A 22,615-nucleotide genomic window follows, 5' to 3' on the forward strand; every position below is an offset into this window, starting at 1 on the left:
GCGGTGTTCTGTGGCGGCAGGGTCCTTCCTTTGGCGTTCGCTCCGACCCTGGAGGCGGTGGCCGGGTGTTGGCGGCAAGTGGCAGTACGGTCCTCAAGTGCAGGACGTACCCAGCCAAGTGCCGGTGCAGCTGTGCGCTCACAGCTGAGCTGTCGGGCAAGATACCGACTCAGTGGATTCTCACAGGGCAATTGTCCGTCTTTGCAAGTGGATTGGCTGCTCGTGGCGCAGTCAACTCGAGAGCTCGGACCGGACGGGTCCTCCTTTGCTTTGCTCTCGGGCTCCCGGTGCAGTTGCGGTCACGGTGTTCGGGCCAGCGGCGGCTGGACCTCACTTTGCTTTCGCTGTTGCTTTGGGCCCCGGTCACGGTGGTCAGGTGGATGTCGTTGCCTTGGAGGAGATTCCTCCGTCGGTACTGCAGCGATAAGCAGCACCCACAGTCGCTTCCTTCAGGGTGTAGCGCCCACTGGTCCTGGGGCGCTGGTCAGGGGGCAAGTTCACAGCAAGCCCTTGGAGATCTCTCAGCAGAGTTTGGCACAAAGTCTTGTAAAGCAAAAGTCTTCTCGTAGTCTTTCCTTTCTCCTCTCCTTCGGCAGCAAGGCACCAGACACAGGCAAGAGACAGCACCCTTCCTTGTCCTTCACGGTCCTTCTCGTCGGGCAGAGTTCCTTCTGTAGCCCAAACCGGATCTAACTTTCAAGGAGCAGGGCTCCTTCTTTTATAGGCCATTTCTTTTGTTCTCGCAGGCCAGGGGGGCCTTTGCATAGCCACTTTCAGTCCTTGAGTACTCCGGCGGGTGTAATCCGGCTTCTGCTTTCAGTGTGAGGGGCAGGCGCATCAGACACCCAACAGGAGGTGGAGCCAGCATTGTGCGGACAGGGGCAGCCAGAGTACCTCGTTGATGGGGCTTCGCCCTTCCTGGGCCAGATGTCGGCTGAGTCATCAGTCGCTCCCCAGGAGGGTGGAGCCAGCATTGTGGTGGCAGAGCACAGCAAGATCCAGAGTCAAGAGCCACTCCTACCTCCCACTAAGGTGTAATCTGCGCATTCACCACCTGTCATCTCCCCCGCCCTGTCACTCACACATCCAGACAGTCAGATACACATACCAGCAGAGGCGGGCTGAAATGGTTAGGCAAGCAAATGATAACTTTCTAAAAGTAGCATTTGCAAACACAGGATACTAAAATAAACTTGACTACAAGACATATTTTATCATCCTGAGTTCAGGCATACTAAACATGACTCGCTACCATGCTCCTTGAGCCTGCTGGGATTATAGCGTGTAATAATTCCAGCAGCTCAGTCTCGCCTAATGGAGCAGGTAGCCTTCAATAGTGAGCTACGGTTTTGGTTGTAAGTCACTACTAGGCAATGCCACCCACATCAGGGCTTGTCCTACCTCACACCTACAACACACCCTGCCCGCAGGCCTACCATAGGGGTGACTAATATGTAGTCAAGGGAAGGTTCAGGGGCTGGCAAGTGGGTGCACTTGCCCAGCTAGCGTGACAGTACGAGACCGCATGCGGGTTCTGCGGGCGCAGTTCCCAGACACATCTTTACGGCTGCTACGGTGGGTGGCGCAACCAGCGCTGCAGGCCCACCAGCAGTTTTGTCATCTACAAGTCCCGGCACTCTCTAGTGCGCGTTACTAGGGACTAACAGTAAATCCAACGCACCAATCATGGATACCAATCGCATGTACAATTTACAGTAGGGAGCACTTGCACTGCGGCATGGGTCAGCCGTGGCGCAGTGCTCTGAGTATCGGAAAACCAGCAAAACATCGGAGGCACATCAGCAAAAAGTGGAAGGGAAACTCACGCCAAGGTGCCAGGTCTAACATGTGTCCCCTCCAGCTGAAATGTGGGGGGAACTACCCTTCCCCAGGGAGTTCCACATCACTAAGGCGGAAAAATCTGGACAGACCGTCAGCGTTGGCGTGATCGGTGCCAGGGCGGTGTTCCACCGTAAAGTCCATACTCTGTAGAGAAATGGACCACCTCAACAGTTTCGGGTTCTCACCCCTCATTTGCATCAACCATCTGAGGGGCCTGTGGTCCGTCTGAACTCGGAAGTGAGACCCAAACAAGTAGGGTCTTAGCTTCTTCAGCGCCCAGACCACAGGAAATGCTTCACGCTCTATTGCACTCCACCTACTTTCCCGTGGAAGCAACTTCCTACTTATGAAGGCTACGGGTTGGTCAAAGCCCTCCTCAGTCATCTGTGAAAGAACAGCCCCTACACCATGCTCTGAAGCGTCTGTTTGCACTATGAATTCCTTGGAGAAATCAGGAGCCAGGAGCACGGGCGCCGTGCACATGGCAGTCTTCAGGGTGTCAAAAGCCTTCTGACAGGTGTCAGTCCAAATCACATTCCTGGGCTGCTTTTTCGAAGTCAGCTCTGTCAAGGGGGTCACAATCGTGCCATAGCCCTTGACAAACCTCCTGTAATACCCAGTGAGCCCCAGGAAGGCTCTCACTGCAGTCTGGGTCTTGGGGGGTTCCCAAGCCAGGATGGTCTCAATTTTGGGTTGCAAGGGTGCTACCTTGCCACTCCCAACTTGGTGTCCCAAGTACACCACTGAACCCTGCCCAATCTGGCACTTGCTTGCCTTGATTGTGAGGCCTGCTCTGCGCAGGGCCATCAACACTTCCCAGAGGTGTCGCAGGTGTTCTGGCCAGGTGCCACTGAACACCGCGATGTCATCCAGGTAGGCGGCACTGAACTCGTCCAGCCCAGCCAACACCTGGTTGACCAATCTCTGAAAGGTGGCAGGGGCATTCTTCATCCCAAATGGCATAACCCGGAACTGGAAATGCCCATCTGGTGTCGAGAATGCCGACCTCTCCTTTGCCCCATCGGTCAAGGCGATCTGCCAGTACCCAGACGTCAAATCAAACGTACTGAGGAACCGGGCAGCCCCTAGCCGATTAATGAGCTCATCAGCTCTGGGGATGGGGTGCGCGTCAGTCTTCGTGACTGAATTGAGTCCTCTGTAGTCCACACAGAACCGTAGTTCGGGTGTGGCTCCCGGCGCAGCAGCCTTTGGGACCAAGACCACGGGGCTGGACCAAGGACTGCTGGAAGACTCAACCACCCTGAGGGCAAGCATCTTGGAGACCTCCTCCTTGATGCAGGCCCGGACCCTGTCAGTCACTCTGTAAGCCATATGCTTTACAGGTAAGCTGTCTCCAGTGTCCACATCATGGACGCACCAATCTGTGACACTCGGAACCAGGGAGAACAGATCTGGAAACTGCCCCAGCAACTGGCGGCAGTCCTCCTGTTGTTCGGGGGTCAGGGTGGGTGAGAGGTTAACTCCATCCACTGACCCGTCCTTCTCACAGGCCACTAAGAGGTCAGGAAGAGGCTCCGACTCCTCCTCCATTCCGTCATCAGTTGCCAACAACATACCCACTTCGGACCTTCGTAAGTGGGGCTTGAGGCGGTTGACATGTAGGACCCTCAAAGGGTTCCTGGGCGTCTTCATGTCCACCAAGTATGTCACGTGGCTCTTGCGCTCCAAAACCTCAAAGGGGCCTGTCCACTTATCTTGAAGGGCACAGGGCTCCACTGGGGCCAGGACATACACCTCTTGTCCAGGTTGAAGCTTGACCAGAGTGGCATTCTGATCGTACCACCGCTTCATCTCCTCCTGGCTCGCTTCCAGATTTGCCTCGGCAAGTTGTCTGAAGCGTCTGGTCTGGTTTCTGAAGGCCAGCATGTAGCTATATACATTCTGGGGAGGTTTCCTGGTAGATTGCTCCCAGCCTTCCTTTACCAAACTCAGCGGTCCTCTCACGGGGTGACCGTACAGTAGCTCAAAGGGGCTGAACCCTAGGGACTTCTGTGGTACCTCGCGATATGCAAAGAGCAGGCATGGTAAGAGGACGTCCCACTTACGCCTCATTGGACCTTCCAGGCCCATGATCATGCCTTTCAGGGTTCGGTTGAATCTCTCAACCAACCCGTTACCTTGGGGATGGTAAGGTGTGGTGAACCTATACGTTACGCCACACTCCTGCCAAAGGGACTTCATATACTTGGATATGAAGTTGGTCCCCCTGTCGCTCACCACCTCTAGAGGGAATCCTACTCGTGAGAAAATTCCCATCAGTGCACGTCCCACCACGGGGGCCGTCACTGTCCTCAGAGGGGTGGCTTCAGGGTACCGGGTGGCATGGTCCACCAAGACCAGGATGAACCTGTTGCCCATGGCTGTCTTGGGGTCCAGAGGCCCAATGATGTCAATACCCACTCGCTGGAATGGCGTACCGACCACAGGGAAGGGTTGGAGGGGAGCCTTGTTCTTCCCTCCGGTCTTCCCACTTGCCTGGCAAGTCGGACAAGTTCTACAATGAGCGTCTGAGCTCTTGTGCATCTGGGGCCAGTAAAAGTGGGTGACAAGCCGGTCATAGGTCTTGTCCATCCCCAAATGTCCTGCTAAAGGCACATCGTGAGCCAGACCCAGTAGGAAGGCTCTGAACTTCTGGGGTACCACCAGCACACGGGCTGACCCAGGTTCAGCAGCCTTAGGCTCTGAATACAGGAGGTCGTTCTCCCAGTACACATAATGTGTTTTGGCCTGAACACCATTGGCCTGGTCTGCAGCCTGCTGCCGCATACCCACGAGAGAAGGGCATTCTTTCTGCTCCTTGCAGAATTCCTCCCTGGGGGGTCCTCCTTCTTGCTGCCAATGGGTCAGCTCAGGCAGGTCCCCCAGTTCGGCGATCTGTTCCCCTGTAGGCTCCAGGGCATCCCCCTCAAGGTCTGCTTCCTCCTGGACCGTGGGAACTTCTGGGACCGGTTTCCCGCGTCCCCTGCGCCTTCTCCCTAAGGCCGGTTCCTGGGCCTTTCCTTCAGGCCCCAGGACCTCTTGATCACCCCTACTGGCTGCCATCGACCGGGTGGTCACGCACGCCCAGTCATGCAGACCCACCATCCGCAGGTGAGTCGTTTTCTCCACCTTTTCCCAAGGGGAGTGCTCCAAGTCATTCCCTAGCAAACAGTCAACAGGCATGGTTTTTCTCACACAGACCTGCAGAGTACCAGAGACCCCCCCCCCACTCGAAGGGAACTTGAGCCATCGGACACTGACTCTCAGAATTATCAGCGTTGATAACCCTACAGTAGGCATGGGGTACAACCTGCTCTTGAGACACCAGGTGCTGCCTCACTGCAGTCACACTGGCTCCTGTGTCTCTAAGAGCCTCAGCTTCCTTACCATTGATGATCACCACCTGCCCATACTTCTTAGTGTTAGATGGCAGGTAGTTCGTAGGGATCATCTCACTGTCTCCTAGCGAGACCAGGGTCATGTGAACGGGATCTCCACCCCCCGGGACCATCATTTCTTCTCCTAAGTGAACACTAGTCACTTGACGGGGCGGAGCACCAGTGGGTGCGGGTTTTCCAAATAGGCGACACTTGGGGTCACTGGATATGTGCCCAGGTTCGCCACATTTGTAACAATTGAAGGGCCCCTTTGGAACAGGTTTACCTGTCGGGCCCCCATTCTGCTTCGGGGGTGGGGGAGGCTGAGAACCTTGCTGCTGGTTCCCCTGGGAACTACTTTGGGGGCCCTTTTGGAACCCTTTCTGTTTTCCCCCCTTGTCCCCCCCACTCTTCTGCTGGGGACCCTGCCCACTCTTGGCGGAGTCTCCCACGGGACCCTTGTGGACCCTGGTGCTGAGCCAGCGGTCCGCCTCCTCAGCAAGCTTCCTCGGGTTGGACAGCTTGCTATCGATCAGGTGTTGGCGTAACTCAGGAAAACAATGATCAGACAAGTGCTCCCATGCAATCAAATCAAAGAGACCTTGAAAATCATTCACTTTGCTACCCTTCACCCAACCATCCAGTGCTCTGCAAAAGTAAGTCACATACTCCACATACGTATTCCCAGGCCACTTAGTACATCCCCTAAACTTCTGTCTATACATTTCAGGGGTAAGCCCGTACCTGTTCATTAAAGCTTCTTTCATGTGGGAATAGGATCTCTGATTTTCAACGGGCAAATCTAGCAAGGTATCTCGCCACTCGCTAAGGAACCTTCCCCACAACCCTCTCCCCAATCCTTGTCAGGGACCCGGTGGGAGGACATGGCTACCTCGTATGCCCTAAACCACTGTCCTATGTCATCCCCCTTAAAGAACTCCTTAACTACGTCCTTCGGGATGTGCACTCTTGACTCTACCTGCACTGGCGATGTGCTGCCACCAGAGGGAGGATGATCCAAGCCTCTTTCTTTCAGGCTTATCTCCCTCATTTTTACTTCGTAATCCATTTGGTGCTTTCGCTCTTCCAGCGCCATTCTTTTGGTTTCAAGCTCCAGTTGGATTTTTAATTCTGCCAGCTTTCCCTCGTGATTCCTTGTTTCCTTCCTGTCCGCCAGCTCCTCTGGCGACAGGCCTTTACCAAAGCTGTGTACGCTGTCCTGCCTTTCGAGGTCTATCAGATCCCCAAGTGCATTCTGCTCCTCAGTTGCATCTTGCTCCGCGAGGGCGTCTTGATCCTCCGGGGTCTTTCTGGACTCTATCCAGGCTTTCATGGCCTTGTAGAACTCTGGCTTGTTCTTGCAACCAGCGTGAGGAACCTTGAGTTTCCTGCAAAAGAACTTCAGTTCATCCTTGGTGTATTTATCCAGCTTTGCGGCGTCCCACTCCACCTCCAACACCTCGGAGGTCGTGGATTCCGCTCCATCCAGGCTCTTCGTGCCCGGCATGGTTTCCACACTCGGAATCTTCTTTTCGGCAAAATTCAAAAGCAAAGTCTGTGGCTAAGTAACTGGGCTGTAATCACTGTGCAGTGGTCAGAAGCTTAGGTATAAATATTGCAAATGTAGATTCGAACAATCCTCACCGCTGCGTCCAATGTAGGAAGGGGGAGACTCTAGTTGGCGCAGTGCAACACTAGCGACAAGCAGGGACTCTCTCTTCCTCGTCAGGGCTGAGGGTTACCTTCCAGACAACCTCTGCTTACCCTCTAGGTAGTGTGGCTTAAGCAGTCATAGGCTAATCTTTGGGGCACATAGGGTTAAACACTTGCAATATTACACCTTCACAACCAACCCACCACACAACGAGACCAAACTGTATTCTGTAAAAATACATATCTTTATATAGATTTTAAGCAGGCTTGTGAATACAGTTAACGAACTTTCCAATATCGGTTCCAAATTACTTAGTTCAAGTTGCCACAGTTCTTTCTAGCAATAAGCGTTCTTTAGGGCCTTCAGGCCGGTTCAACAAAGTTCTTGTGGAGCGGGCGGCTTCCAGGGGAGCTGTCCCACGTCGCGTTGCCTTCCCGGGGTCGCTGTTCGTTGCGGCTCTCAGCCGAGCAGGTCACGGGTCATCCGGGGCAGCGGTGTTCTGTGGCGGCAGGGTCCTTCCTTTGGCGTTCGCTCCGACCCTGGAGGCGGTGGCCGGGTGTTGGCGGCAAGTGGCAGTACGGTCCTCAAGTGCAGGACGTACCCAGCCAAGTGCCGGTGCAGCTGTGCGCTCACAGCTGAGCTGTCGGGCAAGATACCGACTCAGTGAATTCTCACAGGGCAATTGTCCGTCTTTGCAAGTGGATTGGCTGCTCATGGCGCAGTCAACTCGAGAGCTCGGACCGGACGGGTCCTCCTTTGCTTTGCTCTCGGGCTCCCGGTGCAGTTGCGGTCACGGTGTTCGGGCCAGCGGCGGCTGGACCTCACTTTGCTTTCGCTGTTGCTTTGGGCCCCGGTCACGGTGGTCAGGTGGATGTCGTTGCCTTGGAGGAGATTCCCCCGTCGGTACTGCAGTGATAAGCAGCACCCACAGTCGCTTCCTTCAGGGTGTAGCGCCCACTGGTCCTGGGGCGCTGGTCAGGGGGAAAGTTCACAGCAAGCCCTTGGAGATCTCTCAGCAGAGTTTGGCACAAAGTCTTGTAAAGCAAAAGTCTTCTTGTAGTCTTTCCTTTCTCCTCTCCTTCGGCAGCAAGGCACCAGACACAGGCAAGAGACAGCACCCTTCCTTGTCCTTCACGGTCCTTCTCGTCGGGCAGAGTTCCTTCTGTAGCCCAAACCGGATCTAACTTTCAAGGAGCAGGGCTCCTTCTTTTATAGGCCATTTCTTTTGTTCTCGCAGGCCAGGGGGGCCTTTGCATAGCCACTTTCAGTCCTTGAGTACTCCGGTGGGTGTAATCCGGCTTCTGCTTTCAGTGTGAGGGGCAGGCGCATCAGACGCTCCACAGGAGGTGGAGCCAGCATTGTGCAGACAGGGGCAGCCAGAGTACCTCCTTGATGGGGCTTCGCCCTTCCTGGGCCAGATGTCGGCTGAGTCATCAGTCGCTCCCCAGGAGGGTGGAGCCAGCATTGTGGTGGCAGAGCACAGCAAGATCCAGAGTCAAGAGGCACTCCTACCTCCCACTAAGGTGTAATCTGCGCATTCACCACCTGTCATCTCCCCCGCCCTGTCACTCACACATCCAGACAGTCAGATACACATACCAGCAGAGGCGAGCTGAAATGGTTAGGCAAGCAAATGCTAACTTTCTAAAAGTAGCATTTGCAAACACAGGATACTGAAATAAACTTGACTACAAGATATATTTTATCATCCTGAGTTCAGGCATACTAAACATGACTCGCTACCATGCTCCTTGAGCCTGCTGGGATTATAGCGTGTAATAATTCCAGCAGCTCAGTCTGGCCTAATGGAGCAGGTAGCCTTCAATAGTGAGCTCTACGGTTTTGGTTGTAAGTCACTACTAGGACATGCCACCCACATCAGGGCTTGTCCTACCTCACACCTACAACGCACCCTGCCCGCAGGCCTACCATAGGGGTGACTAATATGTAGTCAAGGGAAGGTTCAGGGGCTGGCAAGTGGGTGCACTTGCCCAGCTAGCGTGACAGTACGAGACCGCACGCAGGTTCTGCGGGCGCAGTTCCCAGACACATCTTTACGGCTGCTACGGTGGGTGGCGCAACCAGCGCTGCAGGCCCACCAGCAGTCTTGGCATCTACAAGCCCCGGCACTCTCTAGTGCGCGTTACTAGGGACTAACAGTAAATCCAACGCACCAATCATGGATACCAATCGCATGTACAATTTACAGTAGGGAGCACTTGCACTGCGGCACGGGTCAGCCGTGGCGCAGTGCCCTGAGTATCGGAAAACCATCAAAACATCGGAGGCACATCAGCAAAAAGTGGAAGGGAAACTCACGCCAAGGTGCCAGGTCTAACAGGGTCCAATGTTTAATAGCAGTGACATGCGTCGCCTTGCCAGAGTAGTTGAGGGAGTCATTAACACTACTGCTGGTACACTGACTAATATTACAGTTGAGCTGCAAGCTACGAGACTCGTCTCGCTTCAAAATCAGATTGTTTTAGATGTCATTCTAGCTGACAGGGGTGGAGCATGCCACGTCATCTGCAGTAGTTGCTGCGTTTATACACCGATAGTGCCCCGACTGTATATTCTTCAATACAGAAATTACACAAACTTGCCTCTGAGATTCACCAAGACACAGGTTCATGGTCCCTCACAGGGTAGCTCTGTGGTCTGCTGGCTTAATGGGGCTGGTAGATAGTTATTGTCCTAATAGCCATCGCAGGGGTCATCTTTGCCTGTTGTTTGTGCATCAATTGCCTCTCAGCCTGTTGCCTGTATAGTCTGAGTAAGCTCACCACCAGCATTACACTGCCCAAACAGGATAATAGGTACTCCCCCATGATGATGCAAGAAATTCAATGATGCTGATTGACGAAGGAATATTCGAATATTAAATGACGTTTCTTTCATGCTCGCATTTGCTTTGATTTCGTTTTGCAATATGAATGACTATGTAATTCTCCTCATCCCACTTAGAGTTGTAAAGAACCTGCCGGATAGCAATAAGGCTTTTAGCCACATATGCTAAAAGGAGGGTCAGTTAGGTTTGAAATTCCCCTTCCCGTTGTGCACTTACACATGCTATATTAGGTTAGCAATATGTGGCTTAACAGACGCCATTTGTATTCACGTTATGCAACCCACTGAGTTATCCTCGCAACATGTAAACTTTAGTTTGCTTGTGTGACTCCATTTTGTATTCCGCAATCAATAGTAAACAGCTTGGGCTGTGCTCGTACTAGGCCTTATTTTTAATCCGCTTGCCTCAGTAGCACACTGTGTTTTGTTATTATTTTTTCTCTCCTGTTCAGGGCTGTAACCCGACTTGCTAATGAACTGATGTTCTTTCTTTGCATTCCAATCTCAATGTGTAGTTCTGCTTTCACGTTAGGAGATGCTTAGCCTCTGCACAGTGGCCTTCGGCTACTGATAGTGCACCCATCTGGCAGGTGTTAGCTCATCACTCTGTACCTCCTTTGTTCATGCCCGGCTCAAGCTGGTAACTTTCCATTAGAGGCATGGGTGAAGCCTCCAGAAGGGTTTATTATGTATTAGCAAACCCTGGGGCGTCAGTCCTCTCTGCAGCCATCTTAGTGGTAAATGCTTGACTGGGCTCCTCTGCAGAGTATATGCTGAATAAAGTAAGTTCGTATTCTCTACTATCTGACTGACTCTTCATTTTGGGGAAGGCATAGCCGGTGGTTGTAAATGATCCGCGAGGCACTAGAGGGCCCCGTTCTTCAGAGAAACAATGACGTTTGGGGTTAAAGCTGTCAACGTATCTGAAAGGCGGCAAGGGGATAGACAAGGTAACTCTCTGCGGTTGCCATCCAGGTTCATAGAGAGCCTCCATTCTGTTTGAACTATATCATTACTTATGGCACTAACGGCCCATTCTAGCAACTGGTCAATTGAAGTTGGTTTTACCAGCAGAGTTAAAAACAACTCCGCAATCGCCCACTTTTTTCCTACCCATGATTAAGGCAGGGGACCTGTATACTAAGGGCATGGGTAAATAACAGCAAACTTACACAGAGTCCTGAAGCAAAGTAGAGACCATGGTTCAACATTTTAAATTGTAAACAGTACCTTTCAGATGTTAATTCAATTTCCAGAAGTGGCTTGGTATCTTTGGCGACCTCAGATCAAATTGGAGGTTTGACTGTAAAGGCCTCAAAAGAGTGGGCCCTGCCCAACCTCGAACAGCCGCTGATGGGCTCAGACAGGCCATCTCTTTGCCCGGTGTTTTCCCGGGCACGTCTCACAAAGCGGGGACTCCCAGCAAAAAAAAAAAAAACACACCTCCGGGTGCGGGATGAATGGCGTGAGCGGCGGCTGACGTGTCTCTGGTTCCTATGGTCCTGCCCCCACCAGCACAATCAAGCCAGGAGTTCCACAAAGCGAGGGTCCAAGGCAAAAGAAATGCATTATTTGGGCATGGGATGAATGGTGTGAGCAGCAGCTGCTGCAAGCGTCTCTGGGACCTGTGTTCCTGCCCCCACCAGCAGAGTCAAGATGGGGGTCCAGTTGTTCTTTTGCGGTGGGGGGACTTGAAAGAAAGCTTTGAAGGGCACAGAAGTCCACCCTTTCTGCAGTGGTTCCAGACTCACTACAGGGTGGTATGCTGCCCTTAGTGTATGAACAGGGCACATCCTATCCAGTTGCAAGTGTAAGGCTCCTACCTCTCATCTCCCAGGATGGTCCAATGTTGCTGGGGTGTGAATTTACCCTAAAAAATTAAAAGACAAGAGGCGTTTTGACAAACAGAAACATTTGGTTTAATTAAACACAGCAGCTGCGAGGCAGCACTCAGAGTCGGGTCTGTAGACTGTCTCAGAGTACAAGGGTGTTCAGCCGATTCTTATACATTTCACAAAGTATAATAAAACAAATACACATTCTCAAAAAGCACTTAAATCTGGACCTAAACCAGGAAGAATAAATATGATTATCTGATAGGGACAAAAGGTGGCTCTCGTTCTTGCATAGATATCGTGGGACAAAGTGTGTTTGTCCAGATGTCCCGCATGGAGAGTGTGTGATCAGTGTGCATGCTGTATCCTGATTGGTTGAGTGTTCCTACCTACATATGACATCTACTTTTGTGGTATTTTGGGTATGTGAGCCCCTTCGACCAAAATAGTTTTTTTAGAGCCAGTCTCCTTAGACTTGTTTGTGGTGCAGCTCCCTTTCTGGGGAATCAAATTGATCTGGGTTCTCCCTGAGCGTACATTTGTCCCTGGGTTCAGTGTAATTCCACCTATAGCATGTCTATCTATAAATATGGGCGCGGCTTGCAGGGACTGCCTAATCATGTATCTTGGGCTGGAAGTAGCTGGGGATGGATTTGACAACAACAATATAATTTCTATATTGAAAGTACATCCAACACGATGATCGTCACTATGGGTACATACAGTACAATCATTGCTATTACAGGTACATATCGCTTGGTCATTGCTATTAAGGGCACATACACTGGCATTACTGGTGTTGCAAGTACACAGGTTGTCATTACTGTGATCGCGGGTACATATAATCATTGCAGGCACTTTGGCTATGGTATACATTGATATCATAAGATTACATTAATCATCCTTAGTAAATGTATTGTGGTTATGGCATACTTTGACATAATGAGTTTTGAATTGATCAACTGTTGTTGTTGTATAGCTTTATTTCGAAATGTTTCATTTCATAAAAGCATTACAGTAAAAATCAATGTGAGCATAAAAACAGTTATACATCAAAACTGACAAAATCTCAAGAAGGGTGCTAAAAATATACAACCTAATAAATAACATCCTTTCTAAAAACATTTGTGCAAGTATAAAATTAACAATTTCTGATAGGAATGATGGTGAAGGGACACATACAAAAAGCAACCAGGCCACTGGAAATGTAGATTGGCATCCTTACTGGAGGATCTTTCTCCTCGCGGTTCTTATCCTCCAAGCCCACCCCAGAAATTTTGCCAGGCCACAAGCAAATAGTGGGTGAGGGTCTGATCTTAACAGCTGTAAGGCCTCCAAATGTGACCGAGTGCCCAGCCTCGCGCAGAGCGGTTTCAGCCATCTGCGACGGGGAGCAGCGTAGGCTGGGCATTCGAACAACAGATGGGGGATAGATTCATCCCTAGTTGTACAGAAAGGGCAAGTTTCTACGGTTTGCCATGGTGGTTTCCATTTGGCTGTCCTTGTGCCTAAGGGCAAAACCCCGGCCCTAAATTTGAAATACAATGCCCTATCTGATGGATTCAAGATCACATCAAGGTAGGGTTCTCTGAAGGGACGGGATTTGGTAGCCAAAAACTCCTCAGCTGATCTACACAGATTCGGTTGGGTCACTCTCTCGTTATCCACCCACAACCAGAATATTTTCTTTAGCAGCTGTTTGGGTGGCGAAGATCTACTGGCCCAAGCATCATCCAGGCCTAAGTCACAAAGGAGGCGCTTTACACCAAGGAGCCAACCGATCTTATGCCAGCCCGGGGTTGAAAGAAGTTCGCTTAGTGCATCCGCATAGCTTGATAGTTCAGGGACATTCCATATACGGGCCCACAGAAGGAGGGGACGTAGCTTGGCCTGATCAGCTATGGATCGTGTTCCTGTATCGAGTAGGAGGGGTAGAGTGGGAGAGCTATGGGGGAGCCGCATTAGATCTTTGTGGAACTTAATCTCCAGATGGAATAGGGTATCAGATTTCTGGGTACCCCACAATTCAGCCCCGTATAATGCCGCACTCACAGCCTTTGCCTTGTAGATGTCGAGTATCACCCCGATGGGTTTAAGGGGTGAGGCGCGATGCTCTTTTAGGAGAGCGCCCGTGACCCTCCTATATGCCAAGATGGATTTTTGGTGATGCGCCTTCCAAGACATGGTGTCACAAAGTCTGATTCCTAAATAATCGAATTCCCTGACCCTTTCTAAAGGTACTGCGTCTATAGATGGCGGGTAGACTGTCTTCCTGGGGGGATTCAGCACAAGGAACTTGGTTTTGTTGATGTTAATAGCCAAGCCCCTTGTGTCGCAGAAGCCCTGGAACCTCGTTAACAGAGTTTGGAGGCCCTTCGGGGATTTCGAAATCAGCAGGGTGTCGTCTGCGAACAGGAGCGTTGGTATCTTTCTGCCCGCCAGGGAGGGAGCATCTGCTGGTAGTTGGAGAAGGTGCTCTACCACTCCGTTTAGATATAGAGAAAACAGAGTGGGAGCTAGCACACACCCCTGCCGGACGCCCCTGTCAACAGGAATCCGGGATGTTTTTTGGCCCTGCTGACCCCATCTAATTTGGGCAAAGTTGTTTTCGTGGAATTTGATAGTTAAGGCTAACAAATACGCGGGCATGCCCATACCCTCAAGTACAGCCCACAGTTGGTTGCGTGGAACAAGGTCAAAGGCAGTCCGTAAATCGATGAAAGCGAGATACAGACTGCCCTTGCCCAGTTTGACCACTTTCCAATAAAGCATTAGGAAACGGAATGTCTGCTCAATCGTGCCTGTTCCAGATCTGAAGCCGGCCTGAAAGTCAGACAAAACCTTCATTTCCTCGGCCCACTGCAAGATCCTACCCAAAACTACCTTCCCAGCTGCCTTCTGGGTGGAATCAAGCAGACTTATGGGTCGGTAGTTGGCTGGATCGTCCCTGCAGCCCTTTTTAAAAATGGGGACAACTTCCGCACCCCTCCAAGAATCCGGGAAACCGCCACCCACCATTGCCTCATTCAGGAGTTTAGCAATGTATAGGCTCCAAACCTCTACGTTGCTACGAAGCAAGTCACCAGGGACTCCATCTGGGCCTGCCGCCTTGTTGGGGACAATACACCTGATTGCTATCTCCACCTCCCTAGATGAAAAAGTGGGGCCAGGATGAGAGCTATCAGCTGACACTATATGACTAGTAATCCTACTTGGGCCCAATACCCCCAGGGAGTTAGAGTAGAGTTTAGAAAAGTGGGCCAACCAAACCTCCCCTGTGATATTACATGTAAGCAGGGAGTCAACAGGCCTGTCCCTTCCTCTAATCAGAGCCCAGAAAGCCCTTGAGTCCTTTCTAGAGCCAGCCTCCATTAAATCGCTCCAGAAGTTAGTTTCGTGAGTGACCTTTGCCGCAGCTTGAGTCTTCTTGTAGTTTTTCCTAGCTAGTGAAATCAAAGCTGGGTCTTTAGCACTGACCGCCACGATTAGTTCACTTTTTGCTTGGCGGCAAGCGTGGGTGTACCATTGATCTCTACCCCTAGTCTCGTTTCTCGACTTGGACCCCCCCCTCCCCACAGGAACCAGAAAAAGATTGCTAAGTGATACAATAGTCTCCACAAATGGCACGAGGATAGGAGAGTCAGAGTCCAGCGTGCCTGCGATGCACTTGGCTTCCATCATTATGGACTGTACTTGGGCCATTCTTGTAACATCAGAAGCAACCTTAGCCCACTTCAGTCGCCTCCCGCAGTTAGATGGAACAACTTCGTGGGATGATTTCCAAGTTGGCCGGGATGATGCTGTGGCCCCTAGATCCCACGGGAGAGCAAGCGAGAGGATCAAAGGATTGTGGTCACTATCCGTGGATTGTTGGACAACCATATCAAGGGCATATTCCCACAGGTTGTAGTTTAGCAGCACGTAGTCGATTCTGGAGGTGTGTCCAATCCTGTTAAATGTGTGTGCACCCCCAGTATCTGACTTGCAACGGCCATTAGTGGCTCTGAGGGCGTATTCCAAGCAAAGTGCGTTAATATCAATAGCATTCTGTGTCCATTTCCTGATGGGGTCGAGAGCAAGCAAGGGAATGCCTCTCTTGGCATCGTCCTCCCATGTGTCCAAAATGTCATCACTGGCCAGAGGCTCGAAACAACAATTGAAATCCCCGGCCAGAATAGTGAAGGAGTCAATGTTACAGCCAGTTAGCTCCTCTTCAACTCCAGTTAAAGACAAAGGGCTCGAGTTCCCTGCCCTGGCCCCCCTTAAGTACAGGTTGAAAAGCTCTAGGGTCTTGCCCCCCGGGCATTGAATAGTGAGTCTCAAAAGATCTGGGGATGGTGAATTTATTTGTTTTACTGTGAGCCCCAGCGATACACTAACCCAGATAAGAAGGCCACCAGAAGGACGGCCTTTACTGCCTTTGGACCTGGAGGCCGGCACATAGTAGGTGGTAAAGCCGACCCTGTGCACGGGCTCCAGGCACCAAGTTTCTTGTAAAAGGCAGATCCCAAAAGGCTCCATAAAAGAAATCCAATCAGGTTTGTCAAAATTCCGAGCAAGCCCTGCCACATTCCAGCTTAAAATTTTAAGCTGGGGAACACCTGTCAAGGTCTTGCCAGACTGTGGCTCAGAAACTGGAGAGATGACATGGATAACATCGACCCTGGAAGATTGGAGAGAAGCTGTAGGTGGCGAGACATCAGGGGCAATCAGGTTTAAGGCTAGGGGAGTAGTAGGAGGACAAACAGCTGAGGAAAGGTGCACCAGATCCTGTGTAAAGGGGGCCTGGATTGAGGACTGGGTAGGAGGGGAAGTACTAATCACACCCACGGTAGCCGCCAAGGATGATCTCCCCGTCTCCAATACAAGACCATTGGGATTACTTGGTAGTGCTGTTGCTGGTGGCGTTAGGAGTCAATCGACATCCTCCAGGCTGCCAAACCTATCTGAGGTTACATTTCCAGGCCAACCACTGTTTGGGTTAAACACAGTGGGAAGGAATCCCCAACTAGGCTGTTGGGGGACTGTAGGCCAAAAACCCCCCTGCGGACATACAGCACGGGGGGGATAGAAGAATGACAAAGGCCTAGGAGCAATAGATGAACCCCAATCTTGGTTCCCAGGAGACCAGATGTGTCTGGCCGTATACACATCATCAAAAGTTACGACTATACAGTCACCGGGGGTCGATTTCCTCGTGGTGCCCACCCATGGAACTCTTCGTGTCGTTAAGACTCTACTCCTCCTACCATTGGGGATAGGTCTATAAGTGTTAAGCCAGTGCATAACTTTATTGCGTAGGGAATGCTGGTCTTCGTGTTGGCCATTCACCAATTCCGGGACACCCGTCAAAACCACCATATAATCATTTGCTTCCGGAGGAAGGTCGATGTAACCTCCTCGAAAGTTGCTCCTGGTATGAGGACCCCTAGCAGAATGAGTAGGGGGTTTATTCCGGGGGGCCTGGACGGGACGGGAACTAGAGCTAGCTGGGTTCTGAACTCTCAGTGTGGCTGGTGTAGTGTTGTTCCGAGGGGCCTGGGCAGGGCGGGAACTAGAGCTAGTTGAGTTCTGGGCTCTCGGTGCAGCTAATGTAGTGCCAATATGAGATTGTGTTGCTGGAGCATTTAAGGTGTTAGCCCTGGCCTGGGGGGGCAGGTTTGCAGTAATGAGACTCCTGGTGCGGGGTTTGGGAATAGGGTGGGTAGGACAGGGCAGAGTGGGATTAGGGGGCAAACCAGGTATAGCTGTAGGAGGTGGGGTAGGAACCTGTGTAACCATATTACTATCAATCAAACCCTGGCGTTCAAGGCCTCTCAGGCCAAGAGTGGCCAAGGCGATAATACTTTTCTCCATCTCAAGGAGATTGTTCTCTATACGAGAAAGCCTTAAATCCAGGGGAGATAGAAGATTTTTTAGAGACTCCCAAACCACTCCTATAAATTCCCTCTCCCTCCCTTCTTGATTTGTCCAACCCGTGTCTGATCTCTCAGGATGTGGGGTGCCTCCAGAATCTAAAGGGACTTGCCCCACGATATTTTCACCACAAGGAACCAATGGGGAGAGGAAAGACATAGCCGGACTGGCATCAGCTATTGTGTTATCACTGGTGAGCAGGTTGGCACCCTGCATTGGCAGTTTTTTCCGGGGGGAAGTTGGGCTAGGAGAACGTTTTCTCTTATTGGAATTCACCGGAAAGTTATCGAGACCGCCATATGAGGTGGAGGCCAGAGATATATCAAGTGATTGCGGGGAAGAAATAGGGGGAACAAGAGGACTACCCTCAACAGTGAGCGGGCCGTCAGGCGGAGCAGGTAGACCTAGAAGTGGAGAGGGAGTGGGCAGAACAGGCATAACGTGGACATCAACCACCGCTATAGCACCCTCCCGCATGCAAATGCGATTAGGGGAAATAGCAGTAGCTATGTGTCCAAGAGAGGATTTCTTATGGGAGGCAAATTCGAGTGACAGCTTCCTGGCCGCTTCCAGGTCAAGGGACACTCTAGTTTGCAGTTTATCAATTTCATGGTCTATCGCCTTGGTTGTCCGCGTAATGAAGTCGTCCATAGGCCCGTTGTGGGCCAACCCTCCCTTGGCCGCCCTGTTACGTGTAACGCGGGTACACATGTGGTCTTACTGTGGCTAGCAACCCGGGCAACAATAATGGGCAAACACAGAATGCGAGGCAAGAGTGTAAGAGAGGGGGCCCAGACCAGACCGCTCAGACCTCGAACGGCCTCAAACGGCCCGCTCTTTGCCCGCTCTTCGCCCCGGCGCTGCGTCCCGCGCTGCGGGAGTGCTGCTGAAATAAGTAGTTAGCCGGGACGGACAGGGGGGCGTGGCAGCGGGGAGAGCGGACCGGAAGTGGAAGGACGGTCTTGCAGGGACTCCTGGGCAATGGAGTCCCCTGCACGCTCGCAGCCCCGCTGACCACACTCACCCGGTAGCCCTCTGAAGTCCCTCGGTGCAACCCGGTGTCAAGGGTCGAGGCGGCACCCGCGGAGCGGGTGCGGCGAGTAGTAGCTGGTGGCTGGTGTCCAGAGAAATGCCGCTGTGGCTACAAAGGTGCGTCTATGCTCAGGGCGTCCCACGAAGGCAAGGGCGACAGGGCTTCTTCAATGCTGCAGGGGGGCGGGGGGCGGCTGCGGGGAGAGCGGACCGGAAGTGGAAGGATGGTCTTGCAGGGACTCCTGGGCAATGGAGTCCCCTGCACGCTCGCAGCCCCTCTGACCACACTCACCCGGTAGCCCTCTGAAGTCCCTCGGTGCAACCCGGTGTCAAGGGTCGAAGCGGCACCCGCGGAGCGGGTGCGGCGAGTAGTAGCTGGTGGCTGGTGTCCAGAGAAATGCCGCTGTGGCTACAAAGGTGCGTCTATGCTCAGGGCGTCCCACGAAGGCAAGGGCGACAGGGCTTCTTCAATGCTGCAGGGGGGCGGGGGCGGCAGCGGGGAGAGCGGACCGGAAGTGGAAGGACGGTCTTGCAGGGACTCCTGGGCAATGGAGTCCCCTGCACGCTCGCAGCCCCGCTGACCACACTCACCCGGTAGCCCTCTGAAGTCCCTCGGTGCAACCCGGTGTCAAGGGTCGAAGCGGCACCCGCGGAGCGGGTGCGGCGAGTAGTAGCTGGTGGCTGGTGTCCAGAGAAATGCCGCTGTGGCTACAAAGGTGCGTCTATGCTCAGGGCGTCCCACGAAGGCAAGGGCGACAGGGCTTCTTCAATGCTGCAGGGGGGCGGGGGGCGGCAGCGGGGAGAGCGGACCGGAAGTGGAAGGACGGTCTTGCAGGGACTCCTGGGCAATGGAGTCCCCTGCACGCTCGCAGCCCCGCTGACCACACTCACCCGGTAGCCCTCTGAAGTCCCTCGGTGCAACCCGGTGTCAAGGGTCGAAGCGGCACCCGCGGAGCGGGTGCGGCGAGTAGTAGCTGGTGGCTGGTGTCCAGAGAAATGCCGCTGTGGCTACAAAGGTGCGTCTATGCTCAGGGCGTCCCACGAAGGCAAGGGCGACAGGGCTTCTTCAATGCTGCAGGGGGGCGGGGGCGGCAGCGGGGAGAGCGGACCGGAAGTGGAAGGACGGTCTTGCAGGGACTCCTGGGCAATGGAGTCCCCTGCACGCTCGCAGCCCCGCTGACCACACTCACCCGGTAGCCCTCTGAAGTCCCTCGGTGCAACCCGGTGTCAAGGGTCGAAGCGGCACCCGCGGAGCGGGTGCGGCGAGTAGTAGCTGGTGGCTGGTGTCCAGAGAAATGCCGCTGTGGCTACAAAGGTGCGTCTATGCTCAGGGCGTCAACATTATCATGGCTGTATGGTTTATGGCTGTTGCCTACAGTAATATTACAGGGACTGCATTTATTGGCAGTGTTGCTACTCTTTTGCATGTTTTGACTAGTGTACACATTACATTACAGGGATTGCATTTGTTAGAATTATTGTTATGATGCAAACTGTTGTTATCATATACACTGTAATTACAATGGTTGGTATTGGCAGTCTTATGCACACCTAAAGCTCCCTGTGTGCGTGGCTATCTAGAACAAATAAACGAAGCCCAGGTGTCACTCAGCCCAGACTGAACAGAGAGCAGCAGAAGGCACCAAAATGGCCAAAGTCATTAAATGTCAAATTTCTAAAAGTGGCCTTTGCTATACTAATTTAAAATCCAACTTCAAAATGAGTTGAGATTTTAAGATGAAAGTCCAGTGACACCCAACTTGAAAAGTCTTTCACTTCCCAAATAGAGATCACACTTAAAAGATGTAATAGGGTAATCAAAAGTGTTATCCAATGGAAGAGATAGGCCTTGCAGTAGTGAAAAACAACCAAGACATGTAAAACTTAAGAGTACATGTCCTGCCCTTTAAATACATTGCACCCTGACTTTGGGTTATATAGGCCTACTTTAGTGTTGACCTGTATCTATTGAAAAATTGACAATTTGGCCCTGGGAAGAGGTTTTCTTTCCAGGTCGAGACAGCAGTGTATAACTGCACAAACATGCTCTACAGTAGTTGGCCACAGACCTGGTTGAGGGGCTACTTATGTGGGTGGCACAATGAGTGCTGCATGCCCACTAATATAATTTAGTTTACAGATCCTAGCCACCTGCAGTGCACTTTGCTAGGGACTTATAAGTAAATTAAATATACCAATTGGGGTTAAGCCGATATTACCAGGTTTATGGGAGAGAGCACAAGTACTTTAGCATCAGCAGTGGTAAAGTGCACAGAGTACTAGAGCCAGCCAAAATGAGATCAGACAAATGGAGGAAGGCAGGCACTAAGTTTAGGGAAGACCACCCCAAAGCTGTCAGGTCACGTTTGGGATAGCCCTACATAAAGTAAGGTCTGAAATTGCATCATGCAGAAAGGATGATTGTTTCCAAAAAATGATTCTCACAAACACATTTTATATGTTTCTTGCTGCACAATCTGTTTCCCTTATGACTTTTACATTTTTATTTTTAGCAAATAATCTGTCCTACAAATTTGAACCGGAAAGATGAATTTTCGGTGCAGATTTTCCTCAAACGATTAATGCATTAGTTGCCTAATTCTGATATGTAGTTCCTACTATAATAGACAACTTTTATTTTTTAAGCATTTCTGTTTCAAATTGGAAACCATTTCAAAGAATGTCAGACAGGCAATATCCATCAGAGAAAAGAAAGTATGATGTAGATGCACAGAATGTTTTACACCGTTCTACTCCAATCTAACAAAATTAGGCCACATAACACTTCCTATCAAGAATCTGATTAAACAAACTTTGGTGTATTCAGTACTGCTTAAACCTAACCCATCAACTTGTATTAACCCATTTGAAATATTAACATATTGTTAGATGATCCAAAACATAGTCTAGATACAAAATTAAAAAAATGTTGCAAGTCACTTCTGCTTTTCTTTGCCCAGCTCCTGTTGACACAAACCTGTTCTCTTCTTCGCACTTTTTTGCAGTCTTCACAGATCCGAGGTTCTAGTTCCAGGGGTGAACGATAAATCCTACATTTGGAGGTATTATGGGTGTGAGTGCATGTGGGCTAAAGGCAATTTACCTCAGTAGCTAATATGTTCCTCATGTGAAGACACCTGGGAGAGGTTGTCACCTTTACATATCAATAAGTCTCTATTCTGCCACTTCTTAAAATGTTTGAAACATTCCTTGTCTCTACAGACCAGGTAGCCCATTCTGAGTGTGGGGCTAGACATCTGGGGGTGTATGCCCTCTGACCATGTGATGTCCTGCCTGCATGGATCCAGATTTTCCTGAGGACAGGGAGAGGGTGGCTTTCTCTTTGAAAGTCAGCCTGCATGCATACCAGAGGCAGTAAATGCTTTGAAGCTCCCCACCTTGATCTGCCACGTCACTAGCCATCCTCCCAGAGATGACCTCCTTCCTGGCCAGGCCTTTTTCTGACTCCTGAGTGTGTTCACACTGCCTGGCAGGAGATCAGATTCCTGTCTGGCTGTTGAAGGCTGCCAGCCAGGCAACACGAAAGGCTATGGCAATGAGGTGGTCAACCTATAGGGTAGCCGGCTAAGTGCATGCCATATCAGCCTCAACACTGGAATTGTGACAGGGAGCGAGAGGCACGTTGTGTGATACCAAACATGACCATTTCAGCGGTACTGTAATGGAGCTGATGACCTAGATTGTGCCCGAGTGCCCACTCATGTTCTCCTATGGACTGCAAAACCCCTTAATGGAAAGGGTCACTATAGGGTCATATAAACTTGCATTTATATGTCTCAACCTTTAATATACTGCACCCTGCCTTCTGGGAATAGGAGGCCTATCTTAGGGGTGACTACCATAAATTAAAGATAGTGCCTTGAACTTGCAACACGTGGTGAGGGCAGAGTTGAGCTGTAGTAGTGTGCACTGTTCCTGCAGTCTGTAATAGCAGGCTTGCTGTCATCTGTTTTCTTAGGTCACTCAGGGTGGTGCAAATAGTACTTCAGGTCCTGTTGATCCCTCTAACACCCATGCCCCAGGAGCCCTTTGTACCACTTTATTGGGCACTTATAAGCAGGTTAAAGTCTGTGCCAATTGAGAGTACCAAT

The sequence above is a fragment of the Lissotriton vulgaris genome, chromosome 3_1 (genome assembly GCF_964263255.1).
Source record: "Lissotriton vulgaris chromosome 3_1, aLisVul1.2, whole genome shotgun sequence".
NCBI lineage: Eukaryota > Metazoa > Chordata > Amphibia > Caudata > Salamandridae > Lissotriton > Lissotriton vulgaris.